This window comes from Bombina bombina, chromosome 4, assembly GCF_027579735.1.
Source record: "Bombina bombina isolate aBomBom1 chromosome 4, aBomBom1.pri, whole genome shotgun sequence".
Lineage (NCBI taxonomy): Eukaryota > Metazoa > Chordata > Amphibia > Anura > Bombinatoridae > Bombina > Bombina bombina.
In genome coordinates this window covers 1,158,935,086-1,158,950,785 of record NC_069502.1, presented here as the reverse complement: position 1 = coordinate 1,158,950,785, position 15,700 = coordinate 1,158,935,086, and the positions used below count along the sequence as shown (strand labels likewise).

At 43.0% G+C, this 15,700-nt stretch overlaps 1 protein-coding gene across 5 annotated transcripts in view; it reads right to left on the bottom strand.

Annotated features, from left to right (window-relative positions):
- The window catches only part of EPHX1 (epoxide hydrolase 1), a 336,659-nt gene that overhangs the window by 63,669 nt on the left and 257,290 nt on the right, over nt 1–15,700 (bottom strand). The gene's annotated exons all lie outside the window — the stretch shown is intronic.

Here is a 15,700-nt window from a genome sequence, read left to right as displayed (position 1 = left end):
TTGTTTCGGCCAAGGAGCATTCATATGATGTACACAACCAATACTGATATATTGGTTTCTATAAACATTTCAGCACATTTCAGGCAAAAAGAAAATTAAAACCAAAAATTTCAGCTTACCTGATAAATTAATTTTTCTTACCTAAGATATGGTGAGTCCATGGCTTGAGTAATTACTGTTGGGAATATCACTCCTGGCCAGCAGGAGGAGGCAAAGAGCACAGTGTTAAACTGCTAAGTATCACTCCCTTACCCACAACCCCCAGTCATTCTCTTTGCCTTTGGTGCATGGAGGAGGTGAAGTTTAGGTGTCTGAAGAAAAATTTTAATTTAATCTACAAGCAAGTTTTGGGGTATTTCCGTATTTCACATCATTCCTTGCAGTCGGGTATTGGTGGCTTTAAAGCAGTTAGGAAAACGCAGTAAGTACCTCTTTACAAGTCCCTAACAACTGCTGCCCTAGTTTAGAAAGCCAGAGTTGGCTACTCTGTTCTTTCTTTTTCAAAGGTCTCTGTGAGGAACCTTGTAACTGTCTACATGCCGGACAGCAGAGCAGGTAAGTGCAGAAATCCTGCAGTTATAGCGTTCTACCCAACTGATGATGTGAGACACTTCCCTTATCGCTAAAGAAATGTCAGGGTGTACCAAGAACCAGACAGACGTGAAATGCTAAATTAATCACGGCAAAGGCAGACTGAACAGAGGCACTTAAATAGTAAGTGATGACGTCATCATTCTGGGACTGCAAACTGTCTCTCGCTAATTATGTTCTCCAGATTGGCCATAAGAGGGAGCCTGGGTGTAGTGAGCAGCATTACACACTCTGCTTCAGGCAAGGAGAAAACAAAGGTAAGAGAAATGGCAGCCATAACAAGAAGCTGCAAACAACAAGCGAAGTCATGTGAAACCCTGAAAGGAACTGCAAGTTCCTCCCTGATGATTGACATAAGTCACTGCTGTGACACTGTCTCACTGGAATGTCAGAAAAGATTTGGTGTCTGAGGTCGGGCCAACTATGGACTATTGGTAACCTGGCCTCCTTAGGAGACCAACCTCACTGCACCCCAACCTAACAGGCTGGCATCTGTGGAGACTGCTATCCATGCTGTTCGAGGAAAAAGAGGGTTCCCTAAACCAAGGACTGGTGTGTCTACCTCCAAGTCAAGGACTGTCTTGTTTTGTTATCTAACAGAATCCTCTGAGACAGATCCTCGTTGATCCACAACTTCTATGCACAGAGCAACAGAAGGGAGAGGATTCAGCTGCAGAAGGGCACAGGCCTGTTGCACCTTCAGTCTGTGCTGATCTGTCAGAGACAAAAACATATTCGTGGAAGAGATTATGAACCCCAGAAAAGACACAGGGGTCTTAAGAGTTAATGAGCTTTTCTGAAGCAAATGAACAACCATCTGAAAGTGAGATACAGCCAGATGATAAGGAGTCTGAACCACAATTTCGTCCAAGTAAGCAATTACAGAAATTCCTAAAACTTGAACTACAGACAACAGAGCTCCCTTTTGTAAACACATTGGAAGCTGCAGCAAGTCCAAAGGGGAGGGTCATGAACGGATAATGCTCTTCTTGAAAAGCAAATCTAAGGAACTTGAAATGATACTTGTGTGCCCCTCCTGCACTAAATGAAGTAAAATGTGAATTGTTTACATATTGAAAGTAGGAACTTTCAGGAATTTGTTCAATATTTTGAGATCTAAAACAGAACAAAAAGTACCCTCTTACTTTGGTACTATAAAGAGATTTGAATAAAACCCCTGGTTTAATTCTGAAGGAGGAACTAAAGTAATCACTACCATTAATTCTAGATCTCTCACACAAGCCAAGAAAATTGGGGCCTTTAAAGGATCTCAAGGTACTTAAGGCAGAAAAAAATCTTCCCAGAGGAGGCCTTGAACGAAGGATTATTTGAAGACCCTGGGAAATTATTTGCAAATCCCAGGTGTATCCTGAACAGATCTCTCCCAAGCCTCCCAGAAGAGTCTCAATCTTCCCCCCACCAGAGACTGATCTGGTATTGGGACCACACCATCATGCGGTCTTGGGAGTTGAAGTAGACTTCCAGGAGGATTTGTAATTGCCAAAACTCTGGGCAGAGGGGGAATCATTATAAGCCTTAGATTGCTGAAAGGTACAAAAACACCCAGCAGATCCAAGCTTATCCTTAGATTTTTTTTATCCTGGGGCAGAAAAGCTTCCTTACCCCTGGGACTTGTAGCAATAATAGCATTCAGTCTCCTGAAAACGGAGAGAAAGCAGTCAGTACTTAGAAACCATATCAGCAGACCAAGACTTAAGCCTAGATAAAACGGCTAATGCACCATTCTTAGCATTAATATGAATCACTTCCCCTGCTGCATCACACATAAAGGCATTTGCTGTTCTCAGGAAATTGATATGATCCTGAATCTCATCCAGGGTGGTTTCACCAGAAACAGCAGTAGCAGCAGCAACACAGGCTACACTGACTGTAACTCTAAACATAAAATTTCCATTCTGAAAGGATAGTCTATGAAAAAACAGAATTTATGTTTACCTGATAAATTTCTTTCTCCAACGGTGTGTCCGGTCCACGATTTCATCCTTACTTGTGGGATATTCTCCTCCCCTACAGGGAATGGCAAGGAGAGCACACAGCAAGAGCTGTCCATATAGCCCCCCCTCTGGCTCCGCCCCCCAGTCATTTGACCGACGGTTAGGAGAAAAAGGAGAAACTATAGGGTGCCGTGGTGACTGTAGTGTATAAAGAAAGAAAGAAATTTTTCAAACCTGATTAAAAAAACCAGGGCGGGCCGTGGACCGGACACACCGTTGGAGACAGAAATTTATCAGGTAAACATAAATTCTGTTTTCTCCAACATTGGTGTGTCCGGTCCACGGTTTCATCCTTACTTGTGGGAACCAATACCAAAGCTTTAGGACACGGATGAAGGGAGGGAGCAAATCAGGTTACCTAAACGGAAGGCACCACGGCTTGCAAAACCTTTCTCCCAAAAATAGCCTCCGAAGAAGCATAAGTATCGAATTTGTAAAATTTGGCAAAGTATGCAGGGAAGACAAAGTCGCTGCCCTACAGATCTGATCAACAGAAGCCTCGTTCTTGAAGGCCCATGTGGAAGCCACAGCTCTAGTAGAATGAGCTGTAAATTGTTCAGGAGGCTGCCGTCCAGCAGTCTCATAAGCCAATCGGATGATGCTTTTCAGCCAAAAGTAGAGAGAGGTAACAGTAGCTTTCTGTCCTCTCCTCTTACCAGAATAGACGACAAACAAAGAAGATGTCTGTCTGAAATCCTTTGTTGCTTCTAAATAGAATTTCAAAGCACGAACTACATCTAAATTATGTAACAAACGTTCCTTCTTCGAAACTGGATTCGGACACAGAGAAGGAACCACTATTTCCTGGTTAATATTCCTGTTGGAAACCACTTTTGGAAGAAAACCAGGCTTTGTACGTAAAACTACCTTATCTGTATGGAATACCAGATAGGGTGAACACACTGCGAAGCAGACAATTCAGAAACTCTTCTAGCAGAAGAAAAAGCAACCAAAAACAGAACTTTCCAAGATAGTAACTTAATATCTATGGAATGTAAGGGTTCAAACGGAACCCCTTGAAGAACTGAAAGAACTAAATTTAGACTCCATGGAGGAGTTAAAGGTCTGTAGACAGGCTTGATTCTGACTAAAGCCTGTACAAACACCTGTACATCTGGCACGGCTGCCAGACGTTTGTGCAACAAAACAGACAGATCAGATATCTGTTCTTTTAGAGAACTAGCTGACAAACCTTTATCCAAACCCTCTTGGAGAAAGGAAAGTATCCTCGGAATTTTAATTTTACTCCAAGAGTATCCCTTGGAGTCGCACCAACAGATATATTTTTTTCATATCTTATGGTAAATTTTCCTAGTCACAGGCTTCCTGGCCTGAATCAGAGTATCTATAACAGAATCTGAAAACCCACGCTTAGATAGAGTCAAGCGTTCAATTTCCAAGCAGTCAGTTGCAGAGAGACTAGATTTGGATGTTCGAATGGACCTTGTACAAGAAGATCCTGTCTCAAAGGTAGCTTCCATGGTGGAGCCGATGACATTCACCAGGTCTGCATACCAAGTCCTGCGTGGCCACGCAGGAGCTATCAGAATCACAGAGGCCTTCTCCTGTTTGATCCTGGCTATATCAAGCCTGTGAAGGAGAGGGAACGGTGGAAACACATAAGCTAGATTGAACGACCAAGGCGCCACCAATGCATCCACTATTGTCGCCTTGGGATCCCTGGATCTGGACCCGTATCGAGGAACCTTGGAGTTCTGACGAGACGCAATCAGATCCATATCTGGAATGCCCCATAGTTGAGTTAACTGGGCAAAGACCTCCGGGTGGAGTGCCCACTCCCACGGATGGAAAGTCTGACGACTCAAATAATCCGCCTCCCAGTTGTCTACTCCTGGGATGTGAATTGCAGATAGATGGCAGGAGTGATCCTCCGCCCATTTGATGATCTTGGATACCTCTCTCATCGCCAAGGAACTCTTTGTTCCCCCCTGATGATTGATGTACGCTACAGTCGTCATGTTGTCCGACTGGAACCATATGAATTTGACCTTTGTCAGGTGAGGCCAAACCGGGAGCGCATTGAATACCGCTCTCAGTTCTAAAATGTTTGTCGGAAAAAAAGACTCTTCTCGAGACCATAGACCTTGAGCTTTTAGAGAGTCCCAGATCGCGCCCCAGCCTAAGAGACTGGTGTCGGTCGTGACGATGACCCACTCTGGTCTGCGGAAACTCATTCCCTGAAACAGGTGATCCTGAGACAACCACCAGCGGAGAGAATCCCTGATTACTTGGTCTACTTGAATCTGGGGAGACAAGTCTGCATAATCCCCATTCCACTGTTTGAGCGTGCACAGTTGTAATGGTCTAAGTTGAATTCGAGCAAAAGGAACTATGTCCATTGCTGCAACCATTAATCCTATTACTTCCATGCACTGAGCTATGGAAGGCTGCAGAATAGAGAGAAGAACTTGACAGGCACTCAGAAGTTTTGATTTTCTGACCTCTGTCAGGAAGATCCTCATTTCCATAGAATCTATTATTGTTCCCAGAAAGGGAACTCTTGTTGATGGGAACAGGGAACTCTTTTCTACGTTCACCTTCCACCCGTGAGATCTGAGAAAGGCTAGAACAATGTCTTGTATGGGCCTTTGCTTTGGAAAGAGACGACGCTTGGGTAGAATGTCGTCTAGATAAGGTGCTATAGCAATGCCCCTCTGTCTTAATACCTCTAGAAGGGACCCTAGTACCTTTGTGAAAATTCTGGGAGCAGTGGCTAAACCGAATGGAAGAGCCACGAACTGTCTTTCCAGGAAGGCGAACCTCAGGAACTAATGGAGATCTTTGTGGATAGGAATATGCAGGTACGCATCCTTTAAATCCACGGTAGTCATGTATTGACCCTCCTGGATTGTTAGAAAAATCTTCCTTGTTCCGTTATTGGAACTGGGTGTATCACTCCCATCTTTACTATGTCTCCTACGCAGTGTAAGAATGCCTGTCTCTTCATCTGGTCTGAAGATAAGCGAGACATGTGGAACCTTCCCTTTGGAGGAAGTTCCTAGAATTCTAGAAGATATCCCTGAGAGACTATTCTAGTGTCCAGGGATCCGGAACATCTCTTGCCCAAGCCTGAGCAAAGAGAGAGTCTGCCCCCTACTAGATCCGGTCCCGGATCGGGGCTACCCCTTCATGCTGTCTTGGTAGCAGCAGCAGGCTTTTTGGCCTGTTTACCCTAGTTCCAACCTTGCAATGGTTTACATGCTGGTTAAGGTTGGGAAGTGATGCCTTCTTGTCTGGAGGCCACAGAGTTAGGAATTGGTCCGTTCCTGAAATTGCGAAAGGAACGAAAATTAGATTTGTTCTTAGCCCTAAAAGGCCTATCTTGTGGGAGGGCATGTCCCTTTCCACCAGTAATGTCTGAAATAATCTCTTTCAATTCTGGCCCAAATAGGGTCTTACCCTTGAAAGGAATAATAAGCAATTTGTTCTTGGACGACACATTCGCCGACCAGGATTTTAGCTAAAGCGCTCTGCGCGCCACTATAGCAAACCCTGAATTTTTCGCCGCTAACTTAGCTTAATTGAAAAGCGGCATCCAAAAGAAATGAATTAACCAACTTAAGTGCGTGAATTCTGTCCATGACTTCATCATATGGAGTCTCCCTTGAAGCGAATTTTCCAGTTCTTCGAACCAAAATACGCTGCGGTAGTGACAGGAATAATGCACGAGATTGGTTGAAAAAGGAAGCCCTGCTGAATAAATTCTTTTTTAGCAGTCCTTCTAATCTTTTATCCATAGGATCTTTGAAAACGCAACTGTCCTCAATAGGAATAGTTGTGCGCTTAGCTAGCACTGAAACCGCCCCCTCAACCTTAGGAACCGTCTGCCATGTGTCCTTTCTAGGGTCGACAATGGGGAACATTTTCTTGAATATAGGAGGTGGAACAAAAAGTATACCTGGCTTTTCCCACTCCTTAGTCACTATGTCCGCCACCCGCTTGGGTATCGGAAAGGCATCAACCTCTAAGAATTTGTCCATCTTGCACAATTTCTCTGGAATTACCAGAGAATCACAATCATCTAGAGTAGTTAGGACCTCCTTAAGCAGGGCGCGGAGGTGTTCTAACTTAAATTTAAAAATCATTATATCAGTGTCTGCCTGCTGAGAAACTTTTCCTGAATCAGAAACTTCCCCTTCAGACAGGCCCTCCCTCACTGCTATACTCAGATTGATGTGAGGGAACAACTGATAAATTGTCCTCAGCGCTAACCTGCTCATCTTCTGTATTTAAAAAAACTGAGCAATCACGCTTTCTAGAATAGGATGGCAGTTTGGATAATAAATTTGCTATAGAATTATCCATTACTGCAGTTAATTGCTGCATAGTAACCAGCATTGGCGCGCTAGATGTACTAGGTATCGCCTGCACGGGCAAAACTGGTTTTGACACAGAAGGAGAGGATGATAAACTATCCCCACTACCTTCACATGAGAATCATCCTGGGCAATCTTATTAAATGTGACAGTACTGTCCTTACTTTGTTTGGACGCTATAACACAATTTGCACAAAGCATTAATAGGGAGAACCACCTTGGCTTTCATACATACAGAGCATAAGCTATCTGAAGGTACAGACATGTTAGACAGAATATGGCAGGCTAATAATGCAATAAAAACGTTTTTAAAGAAAAGTGTTACTGTCTCTTTAAATAATAAACAAGCACACTTTATTTCTGATAGTTTGAAAAACTATGAAGGCAATGTCCGATTTTTACAAAATTTGCACCCCAGAGTCCTAGTGCCTTGAAAGTATTGCACACCAAGTTTCAAGACTTTAACCCTTAAAATGAGCAAAACGGAGCTATTTGTTCAAATAAACAATTTTATCACACAACAATCACTGCCACAGCCTTGCTGCGGCTTTTTACCTTCCCTTAAAGTGATTCAGCACTGAAATAAACCTTCCTGAGTCTGTTTTCTTTACCCACAGGACCCTCAAATGAAGCTGCATGCACTGCCAAGGAAATAAACTGCGCAATTGAGGCGCGAAAACGGGGCCTCCTCTATCTGCATTACCAGAGTAAAGGGGCCTTTCTGACTAAAGTAGTAGTCTAACTAGATGCCAGGCGAAAAAAACGTTCCCAAAAGTGCTTTTATAACACAAAAAAACCACTCTAAATGTCCAATAAATCTGATATAAACCAATCGATTTAGCCCACAATAGTGTCAACCAGTATAGAGCCCATTTATAAGCCTTAATCGGTTATGAATCTAAGAAAATGGCTTACCGATCCCCTAAGGGAAAAACTGACAGTCTTCTAGCATTAACATGTCTTGTTAGAAATATGACTAATCGTACCTGAAGCAGATAAGTCTGCAAACTGTTCCAACCAACTGAAGTTCTCTGGGCTCAACAGTCCTGCGTGGGAACAATAATTGATTTTAGTTACTGCTGCTAAAATCATACTCCTCTTTTAACAGAAATCTTCATTTTCTGTTGTAGAGTAAATAGTACAAACCGGCACTATTTTAAAATAAACTCTTGATAGGAGAAATAAAAAACTACAACTAACACCACAAACTCCTCACCATCCCCGTGGAAATGCTACTTGTTCAGAGCGGCAAGGAGAATGACTGGGGGGCGGAGCCAGAGGGGGGGCTATATGGACAGCTCTTGCTGTGTGCTCTCCTTGCCATTCCCTGTAGGGGAGGAGAATATCCCACAAGTAAGGATGAAACCGTGGACCGGACACACCAATGTTGGAGAAACAAAATTTATGCTTACCTGATAAATTTCTCTCTCTTGTGGTGTATCCAGTCCACGGGTTCATCCATTACTTGTGGAATATTCTCCTTCCCAACAGGAAGCTGCAAGAGGACACCCACAGCAGAGCTGTCTATATAGCTCCTCCCCTAACTGCCACCACCAGTCATTCGACCGAAGACAAGCAAGAAAAAAGAAGAAACTATAGGGTGCAGTGGTGACTGTAGTTTAAAAATAAAAAACCTGCCTTAAAATGACAGGACGGGCCGTGGACTGGATACACCACAAGAGAAATAAATTTATCAGGTAAGCATAAATTTTGTTTTCTCTTGTAAAGGTGTATCCAGTCCACGGGTTCATCCATTACTTGTGGGATACCAATACCAAAGCTTTAGGACACGGATGAAGGGAGGGACAAGGCAGGAACTTCAACGGAGGGCACCACTGCCTGTAAGACCTTTCTCCCAAAAATAGCCTCCGAAGAAGCAAAAGTATCGAATTTGTAGAATTTAGAAAAAGTATGAAGCGAAGACCAAGTCGCCGCCTTACAAATCTGTTCAACAGAGGCCTCATTTTTAAAAGCCCATGTGGAAGCCACCGCTCTAGTGGAATGAGCTGTAATTCTTTCAGGAGGCTGCTGGCCAGCAGTCTCATAAGCTAAGCAGATTATGCTTCTCAGCCAAAAAGAAAGAGAAGTTGCCGAAGCCTTTTGGCCTCTCCTCTGTCCAGAGTAGACAACAAACAAAGCAGATGTTTGACGAAAATCCTTCGTAGCTTGTAAATAAAACTTTAAAGCACGAACCACATCAAGATTGTGTAAAAAAGACGTTCCTTCTTTGAGGAAGGATTAGGAAATAATGAAGGAACAACAATCTCCTGATTGATATTCTTATTAGATACTACCTTAGGAAGAAACCTAGATAAACGTTTAATATCTATGGAATGCAAAGGTTCAAACGGAACCCCTTGAAGAACTTTGAGAACTAAATTTAAACTCCATGGTGGAGCAACAGGTTTAAACACAGGCTTGATTCTAACTAAAGCCTGACAAAATGCCTGAACATCTGGAAACTCAGCCAGACGTTTGTACAAAAGAATAGACAGGGCAGAAATCTGTCACTTTAAGGAACTAGCAGATAATCCTTTCTTCAATCCCTCTTGGAGAAAGGATAAAATTCTAGGAATCCTGACTTTACTCCATGAGTAACCCTTGGATTCACACCAATGAAGATATTTACACCATATCTTATGATAGATTTTCCTGGTGACAGGCTTTCGAGCCTGGATTAAGGTATCAATGACCGATTCTGAAAAAACACGTTTTGATAGAATCAAGCGTTCAATCTCCAAGCAGTCAGCCGCAGAGAATTTAGATTTGGATGTTTGAAAGGACCTTGAAGTAGAAGGTCCTGCCGTAGCGGCAGAGTCCATGGTGGAAAGGATGACATGTCGACAAGTCCTGCGTGGCCACGCAGGAGCTATCAAAATCACCGAAGCTCTCTCCTGCTTGATCTTGGCAATCAGCCGAGGGAGCAGAGGAAATGGTGGAAACACATAAGCCAGGCTGAAGGACCTGGGCGCTGCTAGAGCATCTATCAGCGCTGCCTTGGGATCCCTGGACCTGGACCCGTAACGAGGAAGCTTGGCGTTCTGACGAGACGCCATGAGATCCAGTTCTGGTTTGCCCCATAGTTGAATCAACTGGGCAAATACCTCCGGATGGAGCTCCCACTCCCCCGGATGAAAAGTCTGCCGACTTAAAAAATCCGCCTCCCAGTTCTCTACTCCTGGGATATGGATAGTTGAAAGATGGCAAGAGTGAACCTCTGCCCATAGAATTATCTTTGAAACCTCCAACATTGCCAGGGGGCTTCTTGTTTCCCCTTGATGGTTGATATAGGCCACAGTCGTGATATTGTCTGACTGAAATCTGATGAACCTGACCTCCGCTAGCTGAGGCCAAGCCTGAAGAGCATTGAATATCGCTCTTAGTTCCAGAATGTTTATCGGAAGGAGGGTTTCCTCCTGAGTCCACGAACCCTGAGCCTTCAGGGAGTTCCAGACTGCGCCCCAGCCCAGAAGCCTTGCATCGGTCTTCACTATAGTCCATTCTGGCCTGCGGAAGCTCATTCCCCTGGACAGATGGACCCGAGATAGCCACCAGAGAAGAGAATCCCTGGTATTCTGATCCAGATTTAGCAGTGGGGACAAATCTTTGTACTCCCCATTCCACTGACTGAGCATGCAAAGTTGCAGCGGTCTGAGATGTAGGCGGGCAAATGGAACTATGTCCATTGCCGCTACCATTAAGCCGATTACTTCCATACACTGAGCCACTGACGGCTGAGAAGTGGAATAAAGAGTACGGCAGGAAATTAGAAGTTTTGACAACCTGACTTCTGTCAGAAAAATCTTCATTTCTACTGAATCTATCAGAGTTCCTAGGAAGGAAACTCTTGTGAGAGGGGAGAGAGAACTCTTTTCTTCATTCACCTTCCACCCGTGAGACCTCAGGAATGCCAGAACAATGTCAGTATGGGACTTGGCGATTTGAAAAGTCGACACCTGTATCAGAATGTCGTCTAGGTAAGGAGCCACCGCTATGCCTCGTGGCCTTAGAACCGCCAGTAGGGACCCTAGAACCTTTGTAAAGATTCTTGGTGCCGTGGCTAACCTGAAGGGAAAAACCACAAACTGGTAATGTCTGTCTAGTAAGGCAAACCTGAGAAACCGATGATGATCTCTGTGCATCGGAATGTGGAGATAAGCATCCTTTAGATCCACGGTAGTCATATATTGACCATCCTGGATCATAGGTAGGATGGTTCGAATAGTCTCCATCTTGAAGGATGGGACCCTGAGAAATTTGTTTAGGATCTTGAGATCCAAGATTGGTCTGAAAGTTTCCTCTTTTTTGGGAACTATGAACAGATTTGAATAGAATCCCTGCCCCTGCTCCTCCCTTGGAACTGGGTGGATCACTCCCATGACCAGAAGGTCTTGAACACAATGTAAGAATGCCTCTCTCTTTATCTGGTTTGCAGATAATTGTGAGAGATGAAATCTCCCCTTTGGAGATGAAGCTTTGAAGTCCAGAAGATATCCCTGGGAAACAATCTCCAGAGCCCAGGGATCCTGGACATCTCTTGCCCAAGCCTGGGCGAAGAGAGAAAGTCTGCCCCCTACTAGATCCGGTCCCGGATCGGGGGCTACTCCTTCATGCTGTCTTAGAGGCAGCAGCAGGTTTTTTTACCTGCTTTCCCTTGTTCCAAGCCTGATTAGGTCTCCAGACTGGCTTGGACTGGGCAAAATTTCCTTCTTGCTTTGCAGCAGAGGAAGCTGAAGCTGCGCCACCCTTGAAGTTTCGAAAGGAACGAAAATTGGTCTGTTTGGTCCTTGATTTGTTGGACCTATCCTGGGGAAGGGCGTGGCCTTTTCCTCCAGTAATATCAGAAATTATCTCCTTCAATCCAGGCCCGAATAGGCTCTGCCCTTTGAAGGGGATGTTAAGAAGCTTAGACTTTGAAGTAACGTCAGCTGACCAGGATTTTTAGCCATAGCGCCCTACGCGCCTGAATGGCAAAACCTGAATTCTTAGCCGTTAGCTTTGTTAAATGAAAAACGGTGTCAGAAATAAACGAATTGGCTAATTTAAGAGCTCTAAGCCCGTCTAGGATATCATCTAACGGGTTCTCCACCTGTAGAGCCTCTACAAGAGACTCGAACCAGAAAGCCGCTGCAGCAGTGACTGGGGCAATGCATGCAAGAGGCTGGAGAATAAAACCTTGTTGTATAAAGATTTTCTTAAGGAAACCCTCTAGTTTCTTATCCATTGGATCTAGGAAAGCACAACTGTCCTCGACGGGGATAGTTGTACGCTTAGCTAGGGTAGAGACTGCTCCCTCCACCTTGGGGACCGTCTGGCACGAGTCCCGTGTAGCGGCATCTATGGGAAACATCTTTTTAAAAGCAGGAGGGGGAGAGAACGGTACACCTGGTCTATCCCATTCCTTCGTAATAATTTCTGAAAACCTCTTAGGGATTGGAAAAACATCAGTGTAAACAGGCACTGCAAAGTATTTGTCCATTTTACACAACTTGCCTGGGACTACAATGGTGTCACAGTCATCCAGAGTCGCTAAAACCTCCCTGAGTAACACGCGGAGGTGTTCAAGTTTAAATTTAAATGCTGTCATTTCAGAGTCAGACTGAAGTAACGCCTTCCATGAATCAGAAATGTCACCCACAGATAGAAGCTCTCCTGCTTCGGCTTCTGTACATTGTGAGGGTATATCAGACACAGATACTAAAGCGTCAGAAAGCTCTGTATTTATTCTAGCCCCAGAGCTGTTTCGCTTTCCTTGTAACCCTGGCAGTTTGGACAATACCTCTGTGAGAGTATCATTCATAACTGCTGCCATGTCCTGTAAAGTAAACGCATTGGACGCGCCAGATGTACTTGGCGTCACTTGAGCGGGAGTTATAGGTTCTGACACATGGGGAGAGTTAGATGGCATAATCTCTCTTTTGTCAGTCTGAGAAACCTCTGGTGATAAATCTTTAAAAGCCATAATATGGTCTTTATAACTTATAGAAAGGTCAGTGCATTTGGTACACATTCTAATAGGGGGTTCCACAATGACTTCTAAACATAATGAACAAGGAGTTTCTTCTATGTCAGACATGTTTAACAGACTAGTAATGAGACCAGCAAGTTTGGAAAACACTTTAAGAAATGTGAAAAAGCAATTAAACAAAAACGGTACTGTACCTTTAAGAGAAAAAAAACTACCACATAAACTGCAAATCAGTGTTAAAAAGTAGTAAACTCTACAAAATTTTTACAGTGTGTACAAGAGTCTAAAGCAGCATTGCACCCACTTGCAAATGGATGATTAACCCCTCAGGCCCAAAAACGGATTAGAAAAACGGTAAAACCGTTAAAATACAGTCGAACACACTGCCACAGCTTTACTGTGGCTCCTACCTGCCCTTAAACACGATTTTTGCAGGAAAAAAACCCTCTATAGTGGTCCTAGATGCCAGAGGACTCCTTTAGGTAAGCTGGATGTCTCAGTCTGTATAACAACTGCGCATAAAGTGTGCGACAATAGGCCCCTCCCACCATGCACTCAAAGTCAGAGGGCCTTAAAAAACTACTCCTAGGAGTAAAATAACAGCCATGTGGAAAACTAGGCCCCAAATAAAGATTTATCACCCTCAGAGAAAATATGTTTTTTCTGTTAAGTTATGCAAACATTTTAACACTAAGTACTATGAGAGTCAGGGCCGCCACTAGAAATTTTGGGGCCCCTGACTTAACCATTGATCAGGGCCCCCCCTCCTTTGACATGTGCAATTTTTTACCAAGTAACTAAAAACGTATATGCACTTTATTCTTAAGTGTCTAATTAAACTTGGAAATGTTGTAAAGGTAGTAGCATACACAAACACAGACACACTCATACACTGAAACACACACACACACAATCACACATAAGGATTTACATATAGACACTCTAGTAGACACGCAAAGAAACACACTCAGACACAGACACCCAAACAGACACTCAGCACTTGTTTACATTGACAAGTAATGAGGTAAACTACAGTTTTGTAAAAAAAAAAAAAAAAAAAAGGAGATTTAGAAAACAAAATATGGAGTTCTGATTATCTTTTTGTAAAGGAAGATGACAACTAAATGATGACAACAGCATGCAGTGGCTGACAGGAAGGGCCCTGAACTGCCTAAACAATAATTTAAAGGTTAAATGGTAGATTGGTGACTTCCGGAAAGGTCTCATTAGTCTCAAAGTCTGTAGAAAGATGTGAATAATCAGTAGTAAGGTCAAAATGTCCTAAAAAGGAACAGACAATGGACACACACACACACACAAAAACTTGCACATACACCCAAGGAAACACCAACATAGACAGCCTCAGAAAACACACAAAGACATACACACACAGAGACACCCACAGAAAACACACAAAGACATACACACACAGAGAGACAACCACATAAAACACACAAAGACACATACAAACATCCTCAGTGAGAAATCCACAGAAAACACACAAAGACATACACACACCCTCACAGAGACATCCACAGAAAACACAGACATACACACATACCCTCACAGAGGCATCCAGAGAAAATACACAAAGACAAACATACACACACCCTCACAGAGACACCCATAGAAAAATCTCAAAGACATATGCACACACCCTCACAGAGAGACCCACAGAAAAAAAATACATACACACTCAGAGACACAAACCAAAGCACAAAGACATAAACACAGACACCCACAGAAACACTCACAGGAGTAAAGATTTATGCACCTTGCATCCCCTAAATCAACAGTGTGTGACACGCATGATAAAGAAATTGCAGCAATTAAGAGATCACTTTTTAAAGAATCATATTTGTAAATGTTCAAACAAAAATAATTCTGTGAATTCAAAATTGTACATTAATGATCTGGGTAGATTGCTAGATGAAGAAAAGTACTTTTAAAAGGTTGACATATGTTTGTTTGTTTTTTCCCCATTTTCCCCAACCAAGAGCACCACTTCAAATATAGTGTACAAATGTTCCCATCTGTCAGCTGTACTTATGGATTTTGAAAATGCTGTACTCTATATGGTTTTGGTGGAACCATAAGCTGTGGTACTCATACCATTTGATCAGGTTAAATGCAGGATTTAGGCTTGTTGGTATGTATTTCAAAATTCAGTCAGCTGTAGTGTAAACTGACCAGTTTTAAGTTAACCTGTCTCATTTCTAACACGGAGCAATCTTAGTCTGAGATTATAACATTTTATGCAGATGTAAAAATATAAATGATAAAATGCCTCCTTGCATCTGGAAAGTCCTTGCATAAAGGGGCAGTAAACTGGAATGATATATATATATATATATATATATATATATATATCTGTCAAAAGGGCACCTACCATTTGTGTATTGAGGAGGAAACATTTCTGCATGGTTTTAAATATAGAATTTTTACAGCATTGTCAAATAATCATAAATACACTGCTGCTAAAAGAAAATGTGTTTTTATGGACCTCTGGCCCCACCATACAACTACTACCACATTGAAGTTACAATCTGAAATTGCACAAAGAAATAAAAAACATTTGTTAAGTCCTACCTTCTCTGCAAATGAAAGTGATCTGCCGTCTGACTCAGGCACACACTGTACAAACAAAGTGCCAAGTCTGTCTCACATTGTGCATAGTGATTTAGTGCACACTCAGAAATCCTCTCAAATGCTAATACTTTACTCCTTGTAATAACATTTCCCATGATCAATTAGCACTCTACTGTAGTACCAACTGGTGTCTGCCAAAA